General features: G+C 28.4%; 1 pseudogene; it reads left to right on the forward strand.

Moving 5' to 3' along the window:
- The first annotated feature begins 2,499 nt into the window (after window positions 1-2,499).
- Window positions 2,500-5,040, forward strand: LOC120134714 (annotated as a pseudogene).
- Window positions 5,041-12,832: the final 7,792 nt, after the last annotated feature.

Raw genomic sequence — 12,832 nt, forward strand, 5'->3', positions numbered from 1 at the left:
TCGAACATAAAATATGATGGTTGGATGATTAAAATATTAATCACATAAAGTTATAAAAGTGTGTAAAACAATTCTAATTTTACACTAATACAAATGGGCAAATTTCCAAATAGATTTAATGGGATTACATAAATATTTTATTAACTTATAAGACTATAATATGTTTTTGAAAAAACAGTTTCCTTTTTCAGAAAAAAAAAACTTATAGATGAAAAAAGGAAATAGAAATACCTCAAATAATTTTTTTTATTAATCTGGGGTAAGTACAAGGTAGTATAGTATATGTTTAAGGACAACTCTCAATCATTTGACATTGATCATTTTTACCCTTGACATTGTTGGTGCTAAAACAATATTTGAATTAAAATCAAATGATAAATAAAATGTTTACTACCCGGGCAACATGGTATAATCTAAAAATAAAATGTCTTTTTAGTATTATTTTTTATTAATCTATAATGAATACATATTAGTAGATGTTCAAAGATTCTCAAGCATTTTATATTGAACGCTCATGTACCTCTTCATATGTGATACTCGAATATTGGACCTTAAAAGTAACAACGTTCTCTTAATCACTTAAATTGTTTGATTCATGTAGTACTTTTTTTTATAACAATACCATATACTAAAATTTTAAACTCAACTTTTCAAAATCACTTTTAAAAGAACTTTCTCACACCACTTTTCAAAAACAATATCAAATTGCCCTTCTAATTATAATTATTAAATATCATTTTATATTCAAGATTTCATCACAGATAAATTATATTAATTATTTTAAATTAATATTATATATATATAAATATTACTAATAAACTATAAAAAAATTATCATTATAATTCAATTTGATATATTTTATATATTACAAAATTACAAATCAAGTACCACTAAATTAATTTATTTTTATTTTAAAATATCGTGTTTAGAATTGACATTTTATCTATTAAAAAGCATTTTTTTAAATAGTAAACACTCAAATTATAAACCAAACAATCAAAAATCAAAAGTACCTGTTAAAGCCACTTTTTCACCGTATTTTTCAAAAGCAAAACGGGTGGTTTAAGAGTTGTGGTCGGGTTGACTGCTGATCGTCTATACTCACTGATTGGCTATGGAAGATTTTGTCTGAATCTTTGTCTATGTCCGTCCTATTAGCTGTTTTGTTTTTTATTAGGCTGATGTTTTATTTGCTTTCGGATATCTCTTTATTTTAGTTTGTTGCCGGGTGTTGTTTTGAGTCATTTTGCCTTTTTTTTTTGTAGAACTTTTTGTAATTTATTAGCATTTTACAAATATTACTTTTATTAATAAAATTGTTAGTTTGTTGGCGGGTGTTGTTCTGAGTTTTATAAATGAAGTGTTTATGATTTGTATTGTCTGTTAAAGAATTCCAAAACCCTGCTGCTCAAAATATAAGAGATTTGCACTCTAAGGCCCAATGAGCAGAGCACAAGGCCACAAAACATCAGCACCTGCTAGACACATTGGGGCAGATCCGAAACAATGCAGCAGAATGCTTTGAACAATTCTGACCTTTCAGAACCGGAGATGGCCGCTAGCCGACTGCAACCGCAAGGGGCTAAGGTAAATTGAACTGAATTAATACTAGTGAAGGCCACCACTTCCAAGGTCTGATATGGGAGTTAAGAATCCAGTCACATTCCACCACTGTATCATGTCATGTTAGATTCGATGAAGATTTCCAAAGGCCACCACCCTTGCGAAGAATAATGACATGATTGTACCCGACTCGGATTTAAGGAACCCTCCACCGCCTGCTACGTCGAGCTTTGTATCCACGTTATTCTCCACCACATGGCATCGATTATACCGAGGTCATCGTTATAAGCTTTAATCCATGTCAAAGCAAGAAGTTTCGAGTAAAAAGGAAGGTTATTATATTATCTTATAATCATTTTAAATTATTTAAACAATAATAATAATAATAATAATAAACGCTCGTTATGTGGCAGAATTTGTTATTATATATAAAATATGATAAAGTTTGAGATTTCTTTTATTATTTTAGCAAAATAAGAAAGTTGCCATTCGGTACTTGAATGATCAGTTAAAAAAAAACAGAAGTAAACCATTGTTTCCATGGAGCGTCCGTTCTGTTGTTCAATCCATTACAGGAAAACAAGCAGAGAAGATAAATCACACAAAACAGCTGGAAATCATAACGGAAATTCGCAGCTCGACAGAAAAATGGGCGGCGGAGCAGAGGGCTAAGAGTTAGTTAAAGCCGTTATATTGACCAAAAAACCCACTATTTTGTTTACATTTTGTTCTTTAGGGTTTACGTTTATCTATTAACAACTGACTTTCAAACTTGGTTTCTGAAAACAAATAAAAGAACCCTTTGATTTTGAAGTTTTAGTTATAAATGTTATGCTTTTATTCTGAAAACCAATATTTTTCCTTTTATAATCATTTTCACCCTTTCTTCTTCTTAATTGTCTGGAACAAAGAAGAAGGAAGAAGCAGCAGGGCGACATGCTTCGATCATTGTCTCGGCGGCGCAGCATTCAGAGCTATGGATCTTTCCGCATTGGGCAAACGATTGATAATGCCGTGGAAGACAATGATCACCATCAATCGACGAGTATTGACGCGAGAAATTATGAACAAGATACATCAATGGAGGAGCACAGAACTCTGGGAGAGTGTCACAAGGAGAGGCCTCAATCAGGTGCAATTTTAACTCCGTTCAATTTTTTTTTTTACTAATGAAAATGATGAAGTATTTGCTCCAGTAGCAAGGATCGAGACCATCAGACTTCTCACAGCAGTCACTCGAACCTGGCTCTGAGGCCACTTGCTGGAAGCGTAGATGAGCTCACAGAAAAGATCATAGATTTTAATATTCAAACTTTCTCGACAAATTCAGATAAACATACTTAAAATACATACCATGCGGACGAAAATATATTCGGCAAACATGCACATAATTACTCGAACCTATTCTTTTAAGAAGAACATTTCATTTAACCATTGAGACAATAAATAGATTCGTTCAGAATCACTTTTTTAACCTTAGGGTGGGACGTCTTTAATATATACCTTAAGGTTGAGATTATGGTAAGCAGAAAGTTGTCGTCTCAACTTAAGGATAAGAAAAAGAAAGTTGTAGATATTAAGATTTGAACTTTAGACTTGTTCAATATGAATTGCACGAATTAATCGATTTAATCCCCATATTCATGTCTCCATGGCAAGACTTTACAAGAAAAAACAATTTTTTTGGGATTGATGCAGATTTGGAACTGATGAAGGAAAGGTTTGCCAAGTTGCTTTTGGGTGAAGACATGTCGGGAGAAGGTAAAGGTGTTTCTTCAGCTTTGGCATTGTCAAATGCAGTCACAAATCTAGCAGCCAAGGATCATATCCTTCTTGTCCATATCAGAGTACATCGAAATGAATATTTTAACAATAAAAAAAGACTCCGAGCAACGTAGATTTAAATAATCATAATTTTGAGCTGAATTTTTATGGACGTTATCTTTCTCAAACTTGTATTGGCCAATTATAATGCAGCATCCATTTTTGGAGAGCAAGGGAAATTGGCACCAATGTCACCAGAAAGGAAGGCAACGTGGAGAAAAGAAATGGATTGGCTTTTATCCGTAACTGATCACATCGTCGAATTTGTTCCTTCAGAACAGAAAGCGACGGATGGAACGTTCATGGAGGTACCGGTCCGATCTTTGGGAAAAAAAAATCGAGCTCATACAAGTCATGGATGTTATAAAGCTGTTACTTTATGTTGCAATTTAACGGTACTAACCTGCAACGATTGTTTCGACTTTGATAGATTATGGTCACGAAACAGAGGAAGGATTTGCTAGTCAACATACCCGGTCTGCTAAAGCTCGACTCGTTGCTTATTGTGCGTAACCGTATCCTTCTAACATGGTAAATTCAGTTGAAAATGTAGCAAGATTAGTAATGGTTGGTGATCAAATTGTAATGAAACAGGAGACTCTTGATGGTTTTGGACGAGAAAAGGAATTTCGGTACGTATCCAAAGGCTACGATCTTGAGAACGGAAACAGTCGAAGGGAAGGAAATGGTGGCATCCGGTGGTTAAGGTTCCGCCAAATGGATTATCGGAAACATTGCGAAAATGGCTGCAATCCGAAAAGGAGGCTGTGAACCAGGTACTAAAAGCAGCTATGGCCATCAATGCTGAAGTCCTATCCGAAATCGAAGTCCCCGAAAGCTACATCGATTCCCTTCCTAAGGTAAAGAATGCAGCTCTTTATGAACTAATACCATTTAAACAGTTTCCGTAACTATGATCCGTGTTCCCAAACGATGTAAATGTAGAATGGAAGAGCAAGCCTTGGTGATTCAATCTATAGAAGCATCACGGTGGAGTACTTTGATCCGGTGCAATTCCTTTCGACCATGGACTTGTCGACCAAACTCAGACAGAATCGAGGTCTCGATGATTATTTGGAAGAGGAAAATGCACCACAAAGATGGAATGTCGCCTTGGGGTTCATCCATTAGCTCGGAGAAAGCGAACTCTTCGAAGAGAGGGTCGAGACGATCCTCCGCCTAATTAAGCATCGTTTTCCAGGGCTTCCACAATCCGCATTCGATGTATCTAAGATCCAAGAAAACAAGGTAAAGATTATAGAAATGGCGTTGTTATCATTTAAGATTTATTCGAATTTGAAAAACTTAATTCTTTGGACTTCACAGGATGTAGGACATGCTATCCTAGAGAGCTATTCAAGGGTTATAGAGTTTGGCTTTCACAATCATGTGGAGAATTGAAGATGTCCTTCATGCTGACAATCTTACACATACGTCGTCACCGGCAAGATCCTTAAACTCCGACGACGAAGCAACGAGGCCAAGTTCTTCATATACACCACACTCTCGAATTTCACGAGCTGGAGAAATATTCCACCAAGTAGTAGTGCATGCCATTTGGAAAACCTATTGAAGATTGATAATGACAAAAAATCTTCCAAGCCTCCACTTAGTCCGACCGCAAACCTTCCCATGTCGAAATCGAAAACATAACCAGCCTAAGAAGTTTGAGTCTCGACTGATCGACGATGATATCATGTAACCTTAGAAGGAAACACTGGAAAAACGATACGAAGGAAAAAGAATAGTCAGAAAGATTTCATTTTTATATATCCAGGGTGGGTCGGCTTTCGATCAACATACCCGACCCGAAAATTTTATATCCTTCACCCGATCCCACCATATCCAAAAAATATACCCCAAACCCGACCCGAACTTTGAGATAAAATCCTAACTCGATCCAACCCGAATAAAAAATATTATTTTTATTTATAAAAACAACGATTTAATTGAAATAATTATAGAGGGATATTAATGTAATTATTCCTAAATATATAAGATAAAATTATAATTTTTTTGGGGTCGGGTCGGGTCAGGTATTTTTTACCATAAATCCGAATCAAACCAACCCGAACATCACCTTTAAAAAACTCAACCCGACTCGACCTGAACCCAATTTAAAAAAAAACCCTGACCCGATCGGGTTCGGATTTCATGCCCATCCCTATATATATCTGATAATATGCATTAAACATAATGTATAATTATATTATAAAGTATGATGCGAAGAAATGATTAATTGTATTACACGTCTTATATATTAAAGTGTACAAAAAAATGTAAATATTATAAATTATATTTATAATTTGATAGGAAAAAAAAAATACTTTAAATGATTCATTAATTAATTATATAAAGAGATAATGATTTTCAGAAAAATGGTTAATTTATATTTACGTCAAAAAAATCTGCGACACAAGAAAACATATCATTTTGAAAGATTAAAATAAAAAAGATTTTATGATAATTTTATGATTATCTTACTTTTATTATTTTGTTTAGTTTACTTTAGGGGGAATTATCTAGGTGCTTAAGTACGAGGGATTTGTTGGGATTTGCAACCTCATGGAAAGGGTAGACCGGTGAGTATGTGACTGGCGACAACGAGAGCGGTAATGGCGGATTATTTGAGTTTAGATATCTTAGGGCTCTTTTTATATTTTTTAACTTTTGAATCTTTTAAAATAATAATATTTTAAATTAATTTTTAAAAATAAAAATTTCAAGAAAATATAAAACACGTGTCATGATTTGTATTTACTGTATAATATCTAAAAGTATAACTAGATACTTGTTTTAACAAAATTATTTAATCTACATTAAATTAGAATATAATTTTAACACCTTTTTACATTAATTCAAGGAAAAGAAGTATTTTAAAAGAAATCTGAACGTTAAAAATAATTGTTGAGATGCTGTTTTCAAGAGAAAACCAAACAATAATCAGAACACGTGCTTCTTCGTTAAGAACGTTGACATCCGTTTTGGAAATTAGAGATTCTTAAGTATTGTTAGTCTTTTTGTTTGCGTGAGTCATGAAAAAATATTTAAAAATTTAGATATTAAGGTGGTGTTTGTTTTTTGCAAAGGTAAAAGGTTTACAGTCTGTGGACCACATTATATGCAGCAGAAGAGGTGGATCAAAAGTCTGCAGTCTGCAAGAAAAAGTCTGTTTGTTTTTTAACGTATACAGACGGCTAAAATGAACTGAAATATAAATAAACTGATTTTTTAAACTTAAAAGAGTTTTGCAATACTGAGATTTAAATAATTTTAGTTTTACAATACTGAAATTTAAATAATCCATACAACTACAATAATAAATTATTTAAAATAAATCAATCCATATTTAAAATAAATCAATCTATACTAATAAATTATTTAAAATAAATCAATTCATACAATTACAATAATAAATCAATTTATATTTTAAAATAAATCAATTCATACTAATAAATTATTTAAAATAAATCAATCTATATTTTAAATAAATCAATCTATATTAATAAATTATTTAAAATAAATCAATTCATACTAATAAATTATTTAAAATAAATCAATCCAAACAACTACAATAATAAATCAATCTATATTTTAAATAAATCAATCCATACTAATAAATTATTTAAAATAAATCAATCCATACTAATAAATTATTTAAAATAAATCAATCCATATTTTAAAATAAATCAATCCATACTAATAAATTATTTAAAATAAATTAATCCATATTTTAAAATAAATCAATTCATACTAATAAATTATTAAAATAAATCAATCAATATTTTAAAAATCAATCAATATTAATAAATTATTTAAAATAAATCAATCCATACACTACAATAATAAATCAATCTATATTTTAAAAAATCAATCTATACTAATAAATTATTTAAAATAAATCAATCCATATTTTAAAATAAATCAATCCATACTAATAATTATTTAAAATAATCATCCATATTTTGAAATAAATCAATCTATACTAATAAATTATTTAAAAATCAATCCATACAACTACAATAATAAACCAATCCATATTTTAAAATAAATCAATCTATACTAATAAATTATTTAAAATAAATCAATCCATATTTTAAAATAAATCAATCCATACTAATAATTATTAAAATAAATCAATCCATATTTTAAAATAAATCAATCTATACTAATAATTATTTAAAGTAAATCAATCGATACAACTATAATAAATCAATTCATATTTTAAAATAATCAATCCATACTAATAAATTATTTAAAATAAATCAATCCATATTTTAAAATAAATCAATCCATACTAATAAATTATTTAAAATAAATCAATCTATATTTTAAAAATAAATCAATTCATATTAATAAATTATTAAAATAAATCATCCATATTTAAAATAAATCAATACATACTAATAAATTATTTAAAATAAATAAATCTATTCAACTACAATAATAAACCAATCCACATTTTAAAATAAATCAATCCATACTAATAAATTATTTAAAATAAATCAATCCATATTTTAAAATAAATCAATCTATACTAATAAATTATTTAAATAAATCAACCATATTTATAATAAATTATTTTAAAATAAATTATTTTAAAATAAATAACCTTTAGTAAATTATTTAAAATAAATAACTTATTAAATTATTAAAATTATTTTAATAAATAATCTATTTTATAATATTCTTGAAGAGGTTTGAAGACTTTTGAATATATAAAATCATGTATGCACCAATATAGCTCGCGCAGATAAAAGAGCTTATGTCTTCTAAAAAATAAAACGGTCTACGAAGCCTAATGTATATGCGTGGTCTTCACGACGCAAACATAAAAAATTTAAAGAAATTACAACTAAGCCTAAGAAAAATATCTTTAATACTTTTAGCGTTGGTTTCCTTTTTTTAATATTTTAATTTTAAGTGTTTTGTCTGCTTTTAGTTCTCATCGTAGTTTCAGCGGAAGAAGATATCGTAATCTCTCTCTCTCACGTCATTTACAAAGGAATCTCACCAGCACATGATACGAATTTCAAGAGAACAATTTCTACCGAAACTAAACAGTACAAAGCGACATATATAGAAAACGACGTAGTATCAAAAGTTTTTTTATGAGAAAGAGAACAAAAATATACAAAATGTACTAATAACTAGTTAGTCTAATAGAATGAAGTACACATTCTTTAAATAATGTCAGAAGTTTGAACCTTGACGTTTGCGAATGAAACAAGTTGGATTAAAAGGTTGTTCTTGCCTTTATAATACACAATCTAAATTAATCGATAAATAGATCGAATATTAATAATTAATTCAAAATATGTGACAGCAAAACAGATAAGTAAAACGTGTGAAGAATGACTTCATGCTAAATATAATTTAAACTTTTTTAATAAAAATAAATTTATAGTGAATTGATTAATAATTTTATTTATAAAAATAATTTTACTAAATAAAATGTTAAAATTAAAATATACCAAAAAATAAAATTAAATAATTATCTAATGAAACTTTAAGAACATATTTAATATTAAACCTTCACAAGTAAAAAAAGAAAAAGCTATTATTTTTATTGGAAGTCGGAAAAACCATCTTCTTGATAAGGTAGCCAAATAAAGGCGCAACAAAGAAAAACCAGATAATTCATAAATTTGAGTATTTAATATTTGATTTTAAGTATGAACTACACTTACAAGTACAAAATTTTAATTTTTAATTCCCATAATGTTGATCGCTCATATCTTTAATATTCATGATGCTCGAATTCAAGATTTCAAAGAATAATTATAACTCATTTACTATAAGTATCGAAGTCATATGATTTATACTTTGTTTTAAAATTAAAATATTATAATTTGAATATGAATTTAAATTTATTAATCGTAGCATTAGATATCGACATTCAATAAACGTAAAAGTATTTTTAGAATTAATTTTACAAAGTAAAATAAATCGAGTATCCTTTATAGGATCGAAATTAACTCTGATTTTTTTAATAGAGAAGAACTACATAATAACATTGTAACAAAATGAAGAGCATTATGAAGTTTATGGTTATCGAATGGGGTTTTTAGTACTTTTTAAATTGGTCTAGTAATTTTTTATTTTCGTGATCAGGATTTATCTTTTTGGTACTTGAATTAAGTTTTTGAATCATTAAGTCTAAGTTTAGAATAATCTTGAATCATTTTAGGTCTATTTTGAAGTTTAATGATTAAGGACTAATTTACAAGAATTATGAACCAAGTAGCTTGCAATGGCAAACAAAGCTTTGTGGCTCTTTCAAGTGCATGTACAATTTAAGGACTAAGGCTTTAGTTTGCCCAAATATTCTAATGTGATGAATCATCATGTGTCATCAAATGTTAATTTAACTATTTTTTAATTAAAGAAATGAACAATTTAATGCAAATCGGTGGGGGTAATCTACGGCAACAACATTTTCTCTTTCAAGTGCATGTACAAGTTTAAGGACTAAGGCTTTAGTTTGCCCAAATATTCTAATGTGATGAATCATCATGTGTCATCAAATGTTAATTTAACTATTTTCTTAATTAAAGAAATGAACAATTTAATGCAAATCGGTGGGGGTAATCTACGGCAACAACATTTTGCAAGGAGAGAGGAATTGCGTTGTTTTCAACCTTTAGTTTTCCACCATTGTTGAAGCTTTCTAAGCATTCAAACATTTCAAAACCATTTCTTCACAATTTAATCTTTAATCTTAAAAATAAGTACATATTTGGTACGCTTTTTCTTAGCTTTCATTTAGTGCCATTTTTATCAAGTTTACAGCATAAGTATTCTTGATCCTAAATTTGATGTTTACATAATTAAAGAGTATCCTATAAAATTTTATTGATTTTTAAACTTCATGATAATTTCTCATTATTTTAGAGTTTTGGAGTGCCCAAATCTTAATCCATTAAATTTAGAGTTTCCATGTCACAAGAAAGTTGATATTATGCTCTCAATGCTTACTTTGATGAAGTCCATATTTAATTGTACATTAGACAAAGACTTGATTGAAGGAACTTCTAATAGAAAAGAAAAATCAAGGCTTCTAGGAATGGTGTATGATATGGGATACTCAGTGTCGATAGGGTATTCGGTGAAGATAGTTTACGTTTTCGGATGACTCGGTGTCATTTCAATACATTAATTTTTATAAATTTTTATTTAAGTTTATGTAAGCATTTGAACTCATTTAAAGATCATATGATGAAATTTAAGTAAGATGAGTCAGCTTCCTTATATATAATATAATTATGGCATATGATATGGTAAATTTATGTAACTATTTTGTGTGCTTAATGTAAGCACGAATCAAGTTATGTTAGGAGCTATGTGCTTTCCTTTGATATTTGGTAAGCTAAGGTAAGATTTAAGAGCGGTATTTATGAAAAGTAAGTTTTTTTATGATAAGTTTAGTATGGGTACATATAGTCAATTGAGCTCGTGTCGAAGTTAAATTATGATCCTATGACGAAATGAGAGAAGTTGTGGATCTTTAACACACAAAAAAATGATTGTTGAAAAGTTGTGAATAATATTTTCCTTCAAAGAAAATAAAAGAAAACTTTGATCTTGAAGTATCAATCTTAGTTAATTTATAACCACTATATCTTAGTGTTTAGAAGCACAACATCTTAGTTTGACCAAAACACTATTTAAGCACTACAAGATCATTATTTGATGCATATGCAAATAATGTAGAAATAATTACTATACACGAGGTAGGTCGAGGAAATATTTAGATAAAACTATTGACCCAACATATTTAGAAGAATGAGGTTTTGTTTCACATAAATGTATGACTTACTTGAAAAGAGAATGTATCAAAAGAAACGTATTTCCCAAAAATTTCCTCCCTCATGGTCTTCAAAATAATTAAATAAATATTCGATGAATCCATTCAAGTGGTAATTTGAAAAGATCGATTGATCGTGTATGTTTACTTGAACTTTTGAAGATTGTATTCAAGATCGAATTGTAATATTCAAAGATCTCATGTGATATTGTCATGAGTGGAAGTAAATAAATATTGTATTCTTTTTCCCTTAATCAATGTTTTGTCCTACTGGAATTTCTTAGTGAGATTTTGAATAAAGCAACATGTTATGTGTATTAAATATATGTATATTTTGTTTCTTTTATTAATATTATTTTACTAGATTTTTATTTTTATAAGATTTTAACGATACACATTATCTTCATATACATCAAAAAGAGATTGTTATGAATATTTATTTATGTAGATGTCTATATCTACTTATAAAATAAATTTTAATATATTTTTTTATTAAGACTTTAATATAGATTGTATTAGGAGGGTCATATGAATGCTTTTTAAGATGTGTTAGCGGCCTATCATATGGATGACCTGAGATATACCGAGACATAGTTCACATGGGGACAAAGACTTACGGAAGAGAACAATATTTGAGAAACACTGGCTCATGGAAAAAATTTATAGGATATCTATTTCTTATAATTATAAATATATAATTAAAAGAAATATTGTATACAATTTAAATTAAATAATAATACAATTCTTCGTCCTTAATCTAATCTTTTCATATTTTATTCATATTGCTTCATTCTTTATCATTTTAGAGAAGAAGATGATTTTATTGGTTATATTACGTTTAATCTATTTTTTAAAAAGTTTTCCAACATCCCTATATACCAAACCTTTTTTTCTTCTTCTTATTTGCTTAAATAAGCCTCCTATTTTATTATTTTTATGTTGTCACCCGATCAATGTCAAGGTCTCAGTAAGAAACTAAATAAATTAAGTCGAGTTTGAGTATTATTATCTTAACTCCATAGAAATTTCGTGAGTTTAAAATTTATAAGTTCGATTCGAATTTAAAAAACTAAATTTAAATATTTTTAAATTTAACTAATTTTAAGCTTGAACTAAACATTAAATATATTAAAATCTTATATTGTATTTTTTAAAAAATAACATATAAATATTATAATTATTATTAATTTAAAAAAAATTTAAAATATATATCTTTAAAAAATTTAAGTAAGATATAAAATAAATTTCGATTCATTAAAAATTCAAATAAAATCTATTTAAATTAAAAATTAATCAAATCAAATTTAAATAACTTTCAATCAGTCTGACTTATTTAACTCTAGTGTCAAGCTCGAGGATCTATGAGATAAAACGACGTAGGTCCTACAATCCTACCATCACGATTTCCAAGGGATACAAGGAGTAGACCGACCACGGGCGTCGGCCTAAAAAATACGTGGCACTCGAAGCAATACATTCATTTTTTTTTCTTGAAAAACACTAGAAATAACTCACCGCACGCAATATGGAAATATTCGGGAAAAAATAATATTTAAAATGTAAAAATATTTTATTCAATTTTCAGTCAAATAATATTTTTTTTCTCTATATATGACATTTCCATATCACCGTTGAGTG

This window comes from Hibiscus syriacus, unplaced genomic scaffold (genome assembly GCF_006381635.1).
Source record: "Hibiscus syriacus cultivar Baekdansim isolate YM2019G1 unplaced genomic scaffold, ASM638163v2 tig00110597_pilon, whole genome shotgun sequence".
Classification (NCBI taxonomy): domain Eukaryota; kingdom Viridiplantae; phylum Streptophyta; class Magnoliopsida; order Malvales; family Malvaceae; genus Hibiscus; species Hibiscus syriacus.